The 13585-nt window shown below is 32.2% G+C and overlaps 1 protein-coding gene and 1 pseudogene across 1 annotated transcript in view; both read right to left on the bottom strand.

Annotated features, from left to right (window-relative positions):
- Positions 1–13585, bottom strand: part of LOC112474004 (membrane-associated guanylate kinase, WW and PDZ domain-containing protein 2-like) — a 348332-nt gene that overhangs the window by 289422 nt on the left and 45325 nt on the right. The window lies entirely within an intron of this gene.
- On the bottom strand, positions 6127–6245 carry LOC112474015 (annotated as a pseudogene).

Below are 13585 nucleotides of genomic sequence, written 5' to 3'. Positions count from 1 at the left end.
CATTACTAAGCCTTGGAACCACAACTTTGTACCCTAGTCTAGCATAAAGGTACGTGAGAGGTAGCAAGGCCTCTCACCTAGTTTCTTGCAGACTCTTTCACAGAAGTTAGACTAGACACTCTTGAGTTTAATTCTGATATTCCCAACTCAGGTGAGCTCTCGTGGGCCTATGAGCTAATAATGTCAAGCCTCTGTATTCAAATCCCTTGTGATCCATACAAATCTTGCCTAGAAGAAGAGCTTGCCCTGTCCCATGCACCTGGATTATTTGATGTGCTGGTGCCCCTGCAAATAGTATATGTAGCTGTAAATAAGAGTGAATGACTGGGGAATAGTTATTCCTATTATCTCCTGACTGCCGATTTCTGTTCATTCCCGTTTCTTAGTTGTTATTTCCAGGTTGGATGTCCTTGCATACTGTAATACTGGTAACTTGTTATTTCTGACAATTTTACAGAGATGTAATATTTCATGAATCAAATCCTGGTCCAAGACATAATTACAGTACAGACAGCAAATGGTTCTCATTGTATAATTTAATTATAAAGTATGTATTTCAAACAGTGGACTAGAATGTCACATTCATACAGCCAGCCCCTTGCACAGCATCCTTACTTAGGCCACACTGTGCCTCATTTCTTGTTCTACAAACAATAATCACACTGATCTTATTGAAACAGAACTGCTTAAAATGGCAGTATTTGTTTTTATTATTAGAAAGTTATCATTATACATTCTCAAAGCATGTCTTTCTCACTTCTCATTGGTTTTATTTTTCTAAAATGGAAGCAAACTAAATTTTGAAGGCTCCCAATAAAAGTTAATATAATATAATCAAAGGAATGTAAAATTATGGCAGAAAATTTGATAATGATTATGAAAATATATAGAATGATGGTTTTCAGAAAGCTTATAAGTGGTATCTGAAAACAGGCAGTAATAAAACAGACATCATCATTCCACAATGTGACATAGAGGTACAGGAGCAAATTCTGATGACTGTGTCCTATGATTTGACTTTTCCATTCCCCAGAGAGCTCTGCACTGGGGTTGTATAATGTACAATTACATTGCTCCTGTATTTAGAGTGTCATCGCCCATTCTTACGTCTAACATTGAAGTTCTGCAATTCTATCAAGGTTCTATTTCATTTAACCACTTTTTATTAAGATCATTCTGATATATCATAAACATCCCATTACTTCCAACTTCTTTAGGACATACAGATACAAATCACAATATAAAATCAGATGTGTGATTCTATGTCACTTGAAGTTAGATCCTATTTGTTTCAACAAATAAGTTCATTTTTCTGACTCTTTTCTTCATATACTTTAGCACAGCTAGTCAGATTACTCATGAGAGGAGGATGCTGAGTGAATGAATAAATGAATGGGCATACAAGATTATAGAAATATAGACTAAAGCATTAATCTATACATATCACTATATAGAAGACCCTGAACAGAGAGGCATCTATTGGTTTTTATTTCCATTCGAATTACATATATGTAGTTGTTTCTATCCTATGAGATTAGGAGTTCTCTAGAGTCTACAGAGACTTGAATAATTCATCTGTGTTATTCCATCATCTGGTACAACTGGTATAATAATAACCTGCTAGTTTTCACCAAAAACAAACAAACAAACAAAAAAAAACATTTTCTTTCCTTCCTGGGCACTCAACTAGATTACATTTTGCCAGGATCCCTTACATTAGGTCTAGCCATATGACTTGTCCCAGCAATAAAATGTGTGTCACTTTCAGACTATGCTCTTAGGAAGTATTTGCCATTCTCTTTTTTCTTTCTAACTAAGGAATATAGATGAGAAGACCTCAAGAGTGGCAGAACCATAAAACTGATCAGTCTCTGACTCATATGAGGGAGAACTGCCTGTTGACCAAGAAAATCTACCTGGCTAGGAAGGCACAAGTGATGTGCTTAGGACCCACAATTTAAAGAGGAACTTGTTCTCATGTCCTTGAGTTCATTCTTTAAAGGAGATTCTTAATATAATTCTGTTATTGAGAAAGATTGCTGCTGAGGAACAAGAGACTGTGTACTATTGCATGAAGCTTCCAATGTCCAAATCAACTCTATTTTGAAATTTGGAATTAATTGTAATTATGCCTATCAATGTCCTATGGGTTTGAAGCGTATGTGTTATTCTATCACTGGATAGGTAGAAAACTAAGATCTCTAAGACATAGAATTAAAAATCAGTGAGCAAACTATAGAATAAAAGAAGTGGTCATTTTAGGGCCTAGTGGAAATTACTTTTAAACAGCTTACTATTTAATGGAAATATTCATAGGATTCATATATATTATGCTTCTTAAAACTGATAGCATTCATGTGGAAGATAAGAATCACATTCCACATATACTAAATGGAATACCTTGAAAGTTAACATCTTTAAATGAATTTAAAAAATGAAAACTATAATGTAAGAACTTTGAAAAGAGATATAAATTAGAATATGAATTAAATGATTTCTTTATACCTCTACTAAGGATGTAAATGAAATTTTTCTAAGAAGATCTTTTCTTTACTTTTTGATTGCAACAGTAAAATATATTTGTGTATTTATTATATCTGAAAATGAGAAAGTAAATTGATCCATATGATTCACATTTTAGGAGTTATCCATTATTTATATTTCCTGGCTATTTTACTTTACTATATATAAATACATGGATTATACATATATATGTGTGTGTTTGTATAGGTTAAAAATAAAATTGGCATTAGATAATTAACATAGATTTTATTATTTTCACTTTTAATTATAATTTTTTTATTAAATAATCTTTAAGATTATTTTTAGTTGCTTAAATTTTTCTGTTTGAATGCACCACTATTTAACTCCTCCCTGTCATTGAAATTTCTGTTGATACTTTTTACTGCAATATTTTTGTATCAATATTTATGTACATTTATGATTATTTCCATAAGTAGGCTTCCTAGATTTTGGATTATTGGGCTAAAAATATGAATATCTCCAAACTGATTTCCAAAAAATACTTTATATCCCTCAAGTTGGTGCATATAGCATTGGTCTCATTGTGCTCCAATTAGCGTTTAGCACTAATATGTCTTGATCTTTATTAATTTGATAAATAACAGTGTTCTCACATACTTGCTCTTATAAGAAATTCTTTGTTTATTGACTTGAAAAAACATTTTTAATTCAGCTTTTATGAGTTGTTTCTTCATGCTTTTCACTCATCCTCCCCACTCTTGCCCTAACTGGGATATATATCTTTTTGTGATTAAAAGTATTCAACATATATTATTTATCAGCTTTCAAGTTATCATATATATTGCAACCATCTTATTCCAGGATATCATTTATGGTATTTTATCATATAAAGTACTTTCAAATTTTTAGATAATCAAATTTATTTAAACTTTCCCCCTTAATATCTTCCTCTAATTTTATGGTTGAATGTCCTTCCCTATCATAAGAAAACATAAATATTGTGCCAAATTTTCATCCGTGTGCTTTTAAATTTTGTTTTGTTTTCCTTTTACCTCTTTATTACATATACTGTGGTGTAAGAAATGATCACTAAACTATTCTGTGTGAGACCCTAGTCACATGCATTTTCCAAACTTATCTGTTTTGTGCTAGTGCCATGGTGACCAGAACAACTAATCAGACATGACAGTAAAATGAGATCAACAGGGCCCATCTAAATTCAAATATCTGCCTTCAAAAATATCTAATGAAAATTCTGGCATTGGGACTTTAAATTAACAAGTTTAATTTTAAAATAATCATTGGAAATAGAGCTACAAATTTCAATTTACTATTTCATTAAGTTAAACAGAAATGACTCCAAGCATAGTACACAAGTGAGAGTTTAATTTTTACACCAGCATGTTTTTTCTTAAAAGCTTAGTATAGAGCACTATCCAGTGCTTATTTGTTCTGTGTTTCATTTTCCTTCTTCTGTCCCTTCAGTTTCTGCCTCGAGGCCTAGATTTTTCTCTTGCATTTTACTGGCTGCAAAGAAATCTGTAATCTTCTTGTATTCAGTGGTCTCCTAATGTTTGTGAGAGGCGGGTCGAGACAAATACCCAAATCTGTCAATGTCTCTCTAGCCTATGATTTCCCTGATAAAAAGCAGCTAAATAAAATTGAACGATGTAAGCTTGACTAAGTATGCTGTAGTACTGTTTTTCATCAATGATTAATTCATTTGGGCAGGAAGCTGTGTTCTTAAATCTAAACCAATTACTTCCATACCTGTAAAATCTTTTCCTTCACCGGTGAAATCTCAAACATGGAAAATTCATGTTTACCATCTGTCTTCAAATGGTTGTAAAATTTAAAAGTAGGATTTCTAGTAACTCATTTAAACTGTTAGTATAAAAGATTAAGGTTATCTGACTTTTTTTTCCTTGAACTAATTTTCAAAGAGCTTAGTATTATCAGGGAAATTACAAGTAAAAAAAGAATTGATTTATAGCAAAGTACAAATGTAAAGGACATAAAAATGAATATTGTTTGCTATTGCTTTAGAGCTCAGATCAAATTTCTTTTTTTAAGCACCCCAAATTGACCCGGATATTCTAGGTTCAAAATATTCCATTTCTCTTAACAGAGCTCAGGAAAATACTTTCCGTTTTTCAATTACTACCTTATTCAAAATCACTAAATTTGGGGTCTCCTTCCACTTACCTGATTGTATTATTTCAATTCATGCAGCGAATGCCAGGTCTGGGCTTATTTCTTAGCAGATGGTAGGGTCAGTGTATTAGAGTAAAAATTAGGTACAGTTATTATATCACTGAAACATACACCCTAGACCCACAATGGAAAAGCTATATAGGCAGATGGAATGCTGCTAGAAGAAAGCCTATCTTCAGAGAGTTTATGTGTCTTTTGAGTAATTGGTAGATCATGCTCTAGTTTAAGAACTCTTAATTCTTTGAAGGACCCTGAAAGTTAACCGCCAAGGCCATGTTTCCTCTGTATTCTTTAATAAGTTATATTTTCAACAAAGATGCATTATATAAACTCTTAAAGTGACGGTTGCTGCAAGTAGTAGGCACTTGCCTAAAAATGATCTAGGTAAAGATTACTAAATCAAACTGTTTTCCAATTATTGTTTATAAGGCCAAAAACTGCTATTTCTCTGTGAATTATACTTCTAAATAAGATAGTACAGTGCCCATTTAGCTTTAATTATGTATATTCAAAACCTGTAAAAGAATGTTGAGGTCCAATTTTATTGGATCCAATGAGAAAAATAAGAAACTATATGTGAGTTCAGCAAAGACTGTCAAAGAGAGAATAGAGAGTAGAGAGTATGAATTTGTATTCATGAACCACACTATTCTGTCTCATACAAACCCATTTTTCTCTCTTCTCCATTTTTTCCCTGCTATTGCTCTCTTCAATAAACAGATGTGCCTATGGGGAACAGGAAGAAGGGCTCTCACAAAAATGATATATACCGCAAAACTACAGAATAACAATGTTACCAAAGTGTGTACTATTACTGAACTAGTCAAATCTTGTTTCAATACTCTATTGTGTATATAGATATAAAAACTTAATAAGGTATACATGCACATTAAAATGTACATGTAACTGTAAAAACAAATACTTTGGAAGAGAAAAATCAATTACAGTTTGAGGTGAAATCATTACTTTAAGAAAAAAAAAGTCCACAGTGCTGACTTTGCATTTTATCTATAGAGTTACAAAAGCTATCTGCAAAGGCAAGTAATTTATAGCTCACAGCTAACATATACTCAAAGGGATAAATTAATAGAACAGCAACATAATAAAATCCTTGCCCTGTGGCTTCACTACAGAATTCCCTAACACAAACCGAAATGATTGAAATAGTATTTTTGATTTTCAGCAAATACATATTTTCTTGTCATGATATACATTACAGTTCTTAGTGCTTTAAAATATATTTGTTCTTTGGAGTTATATAATTGTACCTTTCCAATAAAAATAATTTTCTTAAATGACACAATCTCTTGGTATAGTACACAATCGTTTTTTTCTTCTCACTACAGCATACATATGCATATTTACAAGCACAGCTTTCCAAATTATGAGCAGTTCTTTTTTATTTATTTATTTATTTTTTACTTTTTATGTCTGTAGCACCTGGTGTTCCTAGGTGGTCTCCCATCCAAGTACTAACCAGGCCCAACCCTGCTTAGCTTCTGAGACCAGAGAGGATTCAGCTTGTTCAGGGTAGCATGGCCATAGACATGAGCAGTTCTTTAGAAATGCCCACACCCATTATGGTGTTTACATTCAGTGTTACATGAAGTGCAGTCATTTGACACCCCAGACCTTGAGTGCAGTCATGGAAATACACAGGACCAGTTATGGGTACATTTAATGTACTTCACATATTTGTTTAAGTTACATAATCTAGTGTGAATATCTAGTATCATCAAAGTATATTTTTACTGTCCTTAAGTAGGAATTTTAAAAGATTTTTATATTCATTCTTGATGAGTAAGCAAAAAAACTGCTATGCCCTGTCAAATACAGATGATATTTATAACTGAAAACACCCCAACAAACAGTGTTGATTTGTGTATAGGTATACATGTCACATGCGATATTTTCCATTTGAGCATAGGTCATGGTTAATATATACAAACCATTTCTTAGGAATATTACTTTAATAGCACTTGGTATCACCTACATAGTGTCACATCAAAATTTACTGAATGAATAATTTGAAGGATATGCTGCTTCTCTCATGCTGGCAACATCACTTTTCAGGCAGGATATAAGCTATCCCCACTTAAAATGTAACCAAATATGTGGGTTTATTTTCAGCTGACATTTTCTACTAAATTATAACTAAGCCATATTGCTTATTTGTTATTTGTTGACTTTTAATTAAACTGAACAAAAAACACATGCCTTCAATCTTTCAGAGTTGTTTAGATGCCAGATTAGCTTTAAAGGTAAAAGTCCAAACTTAGATAAAATGCACCAATAATGACAAAGAACTCCAAAATGACAAAGGTAGTGAATAAATACATGAATTTATACTATATTGGTATTTTATTATAAGCATGCTGAGATTGTTTTTAAAAATGAGACCTATGTAGAATGGGAAGATATAATTATATGTTTACTGATCAGTTTGTGCCTCCACATATTATGATTACAGTGTCTTTTAAAGTTAAAGAATGGCAAAAGGAATAGAAAAAAGCTTTTCTTAGTACAAAAAATTAACACAAGTGACAGCTAAATTCAATTAAAATATGCCCAGCTTCACTAAATACCTCTCAAGTAAAGAACAGAGTTAATTTTTTTAAGGAAAGTTTAGATCAATGATAAGAGGCCATTGTGGTGGCAAATATTGTGAATATTAGAGCTGGCTATGTTAAAATCTCCTAACACAGGATTCAGTGAAACTCTGATACATTTCTAGCTGTCCTAGAACTTTAAATTATGTAGCTAGCTTTTTCAGTTCTTTCTAAACTCTATAGTTTCATGAAAATAATTATTAAAATAGTCTTCAAAATCCAAGATTTTGTTTAAATGAAATAACTGACTATTAAATTAGTTGCTATGAAATAATGGATTTTTTTAAAAAGCAAAAATTTTTATAGTAACCACAAGGTTATAGAGACACTAGAAAACTGTGATATTCAACCCTCCCGGTTTTCTTCGAAACCTGAGGCTCAGAGACAAAAGCAGGAGGAAGGAAGGCAGAAAAGGTTTTGTGTGTGTGTGTGTGTGTGTGTGTGTGTGTGTGTGTATTTACAACTATGTTTTTAAAATTATTATGAAGAAAATAAGTTATGCAATATCTAATTTAATCCTCACATGTGAAACAATATTACTCTCCATATTTTATAAATGAGGAAATTGAAACGCAGAGAGGGTAAGGTTCAGTGCCACACAGCCAGTCAGTGGCAACACTAGAACTAGAATCGCATTTCCCTCCTCTAAGTCTGGCGCTCCTTTATAAGCACAGAATTCCATATGAAAATGAACTACTACTATTCTTTCCACTTACTTCCTCATTTAAAATTGTTTTCATGTTTATTGAATCACCATGCTTTATAAATTCCATAACTTTCCAAGGGCATCTCATATACTGAAGAAAATCTAAATGACTTGTTCAAACTTCAGCTCCACCACATACTAACTACAATGGGACCTTGGGCAAATCACGTGCTTTGTTTCTCAGTTTTCTCATTTCTAATGTAGAGATAAAAAACAGCACTCATTTCACTAGTGTTGTTGTGAAGATTGATTGTGATAATACACATAAAGTGCTTAGAACACTATCTAACACTCATACAAATGCATACTTGCATGCATATAGTATGCACTTGAAAATTTTAGTAGTGTTTTTGTTGATATTACTAAGTCAATGTATAATAAAAATTAGGGAAAATACTAAATAGTATTTATCTACTAAAACTACATTCTAAAGAACAGCCCAAAAGGTTTCTTTTTATGTATTCATTATTTGTATTTTTACTGAAGATTTCTCTTTATGTCAAGTTTATTAATAGTATGTAAAAGGGGAGATTTAAAGAATCTTTTCTTAATATTTAATAAATAGATGCACCAACTATTAATTTTCTGACTACAGAAATATTTTTCATACATAACATCAACACTACAGTAAAAATGCAGACACCTTGAAGAAAGCCTTTTTAGCTTTCTTTTTTAAAAAATAAGCTCAATGGTAATCCTTTTAAAATTATCAAAAAATAATTTCTGGATGAAGTTTAGGAATACATACTTTAGGTGCAAAAATAACCACAGTCAAAAATTTTATGAACTCTTTCCAGAAAGCACAGTATTCTATTCCAGTTAAATTTTTGTTTCGAATAAACATTTGAAACTAGGCCACATCCTGCTCTGTGCCTGCCAAAAATGAAAATTTCAAAATCTAAACTCATGTTCTACTTCCCAAGCACACACAGAAGTCATCTTAAATTTAATCTAGCCAATTTAAAAATGACTATTAAAACTTTGAAGAAAAGATATTTTCAAAATATAATGTGAGTACAATGTAAATCTAGTCAACGTTAAATCTGACAGAGATGGTTATATTATATAAAACATGAGCAACTACAATGACATAGATCAGTGTATGATATAAAGTTCTACAGATGAAAAATGCAATATTAAATGTGGAAATTTGCAGCACTTTGACACTTGCTAGGATTTGGCGACAAGAAGCCAAAGGCATTTTCACGGGCCAACAAGAAAATTGAAAAAGGCTCTCATTAACTCTCCCACTTACAGGGATGTCAATGTTTACCTAAGGAACTAATTATAGCTACCTACTTCTCAACCTATCTGACATCCTAGTTCTATGACCCCAACAGCTGGAAAATGACATCTGACAGGCCACAACTATGAGTTTCATTCTCAATTTTTCTACCAATGATAGGAAGGTTCTTATACAGTCTTACACTATTCATGAATGGGAAACTTTGATAGAGGTGAATGAGAAGGATGATCAAAATCAAATAGGCCTACTCCCTGTCCATAGGTTTTTGCATTAATTTCTGTCTCTGATACTTCCTTTTGAGTTATATGAATATCTTTATTTGCAGAAACCTTAGTGTCAACTCTGTCTTCATCACACACATTTGTATATTTTCCAGGAACAATTTCTGGGAGACATTTAAAAGATAGGTCATTCTTAGGCCCAGACAAGAAGAAACCCTGTCTTAGGCCTATTGACACTGGTCTTCCCCATATTCTTTTATATAGATGATTCTCTGGGTTGCCAGAACTCCAAAATTCCCTGTTTAAATGGCCCTGATATTACTTCCAAGGATCTTCCTTAGGCCCATCCTGATTCTAAGGGGAACCTCATTACCCATATGCATACCGCTAGACCTAAAGGAGATCAAAGGCGGCATTTTTGTCAGGGGTTAGGAGTATAGCTGGAGATTAGCCATACAGGCTGAGGTCCTTTGTGATGCTAGATACAGTCAGGATAGAAAGATAAAAGGAATAGATCAATAGTGCGGAACTAGTTCCTGTATGAAAACGTAAAGTGACAGAAATTATAAATTTGAACTTGGCCTTCCTAGTCATTGCAAAGCTGTATTCGTTAAGACAAGAGATGGAACATATATAATTTGACAGCTTGTTGGCTTGATTTATAACTTTAAGTATTTAGATTTGCATCATGTGGGTACCCATTTGTATTTTTGCCTCAGGCCATGCAAATGTTAGGGGTTAGCTTGAAAAATGACAATGAATTTACCTACTCGAAATGGTATTATTCATTAAGTACATCAGGGAGCCTAGTTTTTCTTCTCTGCATGTCAAAATTTAACTTTTCCTCTCAGAATTTTAAGTGAATAATAAAGGAAGAACAGGATGCTCAGACAGTATTGGCCAAATTCCATAGTTCATAAATTCAGAAAAAGATAGCAATCCTTATTAACACTTGTGTTATTACTAGATGCTTCACCTTTGGAAACAAAAGTTCAAGCACTACCCTAACTCTGCTGGTTTCTCTGTGGTTCACTACACATTTCCTTCCATGTCCCAAGAGCTGTAGTGTGATTTTTGTTATATTTTTATACAGCTCATCATGGTACCTAAGCCTTTAAGTCAATGACAGTTCTGAACTTAAATAAGTTCCATGGGACCTAAAAAGCAAATTAAAAAACAGATTCAATATCAGGAGTAATTTTAGGCATTAAACTTTTAAGTTTCCATATAAATCACTTAAGCAAACTGGGTCAAAGAAAATATCCTTGATGATTGACTGATTTAATATTTTCGAGAGCCTAAAATATCCTTTGTGCTGATAAGAGACATATCACATTACCCTCTAGGGGGCTCCACTCTGGAGCAAGAATAACTTCATAATCACAATGCAAAAAAGTAGAGTTCTTTGCAGTTCATGACAAAATAAGAATTTAAATTACCAAATAATGTTATTTAAGGATAAAAGATTATTTTCCCCCAGACCTGTGCATTTGAATATTTGAAATCACCTGAATGAATAATTAAATTTCTAACAATTCAAGAAAGTCAAAATTTCCTGTGTAAATTCTATCGAAGAATATATTTAAAGAAAATTTTCTGAATTGATGATTCTATTTCTTTTACAATTAGGGTTCATAAATCATATATCAATAGATTTAAATAAAGGCAAGATACAAAGAGGAGAGTACAAGTAGTAACATATTAGAGTTAACAAGGTATTGCAAGCATAATATAAGGAATCTAAAAAATATTTCAAATTATTTCAAATAGTTGAAGGTTTATAATGTGAGAGGTGCTAGTTTGAAAGTGATTTCAATTGAAATATGCAGCTATATCCAGAGGGTGGCAAGGTATATGAATGCAGTTCTTCCTTAACTACATTTTAACTAGAGCTTTTGGAAATGGGAGAAGCTCTTTCTGCGCAGTAGATGTCTATGAGTGGAAGAAGGGAGATTTGGCCACACAGCAAACTGTTAGCTATATTTAGGTAAGGATTTCCTCATAAGTTGGTAGGCTGAATAAAGAGACTTTGAAATTTTATGATAATAAACAGGTTCTGTGATTCATACTACTAAGTTCCTAAAAAAAAGGCAATATAATCAACTCTAGATCTTTCAAGGTCTGAATTTTCTGCTTTCAAGTTACATAAAGACCTCTTATATTTGTCTTTTGCTCATCCATCCACATTTAGCAAAAATTTATTAAGTGCCTATTATATATAAGTACTGTGTGAAGAGCTGTGGGGAAAATGGAAATAAACATTATCCAGCCTATTACATGAAAGATGCCCCAAAGAGCATTGAAAAGCAAGTTAAATTTTCAATCAGTTATTATTGCAATTTTCTAGGAGCACCTCTTAAAAAGTAAGAGTGATGTGTAGGGTCATGGGATAGAAAAAGAAAAATAGAAAGCAAATGCTAATACCAGCTTTCTGAAACACCTATTGTCTTCTAAATATCCAGGCACTCCTCCCCACAGCACAGTAATGCTAATGATTTTAAGATGGTTTTGTTTCTTGATTTAGAAAAATGGATTATTAAAGAAAAAGACAAAAGTATCTACATATATACTTTACAAGCAAAGACAAGGATAAAAAATTTTATGTGATTTTTAAAAAGTAATCACAGTGCAAAATGAAATTGCTTTGGTATCGCAATGATGAACTGTAAATTTGTACATTTGTAAAACATTGACCTGATATTCATATCCACGTTTATTCAGAACTGATGACTGGACAGTAAAGAAAATCTTAACATGAAAGTGACATATGAATTGCCACCCAAAATGAAACCTCTACATGGTCATTCTTCCAGAGCAACCAAGTAATTCTTACATACCCTGAAAGCTATATTGCCTTTATTCCTAGCTTTGACTAGCCCCTATGCTCAATATGGACTTTTCCATTTCCAGCATCACTCTTGATTTCCAAGAAGAGTTTTGATGTAAATACATAAGTTCCCTCTGAACTGTAAGTTAACTGAGATCACATGAAATTGTTTGTTCTAATTTGTGCACTGATTATAGCTGCTATGTGGAGTAGGCAAGTCACTTCATATATCTGAGGTCAGTTTTCTTATCTGTATAAGAGACGGCTTTGATGAACACTGCTATGTGTTTACATTTTGTGAAAATTTTGGTCAGTTTTACAGGTCAAGCCTTTTCCAATCAAAACTTAATTTTGGTAGAAAAAGCAAATTCTGCCAAAAAAAAAAACCTACAAATACGAGCATAAATATGTCTTAAGACACAAATTTCAAATAATCTTAAAATCCAAACATGTTTGTCAAGGACAATATATTCTGAGTTATTTTTAAAGCAATTAGACACAAATGCCTATAGTTTTGGGTTTCCATCTATATGTGGCATAGACAATATACATTAGAAATCATTGTTTCTATATTCGCATGTTTTTATATTACTAAACCTTTAAATCCATATGTGCCACCCTAACAGTAGACATTAGATACAAATATACTTTTATAACACTTCGCACTGAAATAATATTTTATACTTAAACTTTTTAAGCTTTTCCACATAACTTATTCACCTTGGCATGGCTTTTGCGAGATAGCTAATATTATGCCCCATTTCAAAAGCTATAAATAGAAATAGCTTAGCCTGGAAACCTGGATTTTACTACAGATGAAGTTTACTACCACTAAATGTATTTCATACTGTTAGAATTAGAACAACAAAAGCTATCTGTGTCCTCTTCCCTTCCACAATATATCTCCTAAGGAAAATATAACTATTATTACAATTACTAAAAGAAAAAAATTACAACTGATCTGTTTTACAAACTGCTTAATAAAATGTATTTTAAATTAGTAATATATCAACATACATCACTAAAATATGGAGTGTAAATACTGAACAGAAATCCCTGTAATCAAAGATTAAAAAAATGCTCTCAGAGAATGTCAGTAATAAAAATACCCTTTGTAGGTATAATCTTAGTTTTCTCTTTTTTTTTCCTTTCTTTTTCTTTTTATTACATTAATCTGATTTCACCATAAACACTCTATTTTTGAGAACTGAAATGTTATTAAACTAAAGGCTGCTATACATACATAAGCTTGGGGACATGAATAAAGTGTTATTTCAG

This window comes from Pteropus alecto, unplaced genomic scaffold, assembly GCF_000325575.1.
Source record: "Pteropus alecto unplaced genomic scaffold, ASM32557v1 scaffold69, whole genome shotgun sequence".
Classification (NCBI taxonomy): domain Eukaryota; kingdom Metazoa; phylum Chordata; class Mammalia; order Chiroptera; family Pteropodidae; genus Pteropus; species Pteropus alecto.
This window is presented reverse-complemented; position numbering and strand designations above follow the sequence as displayed.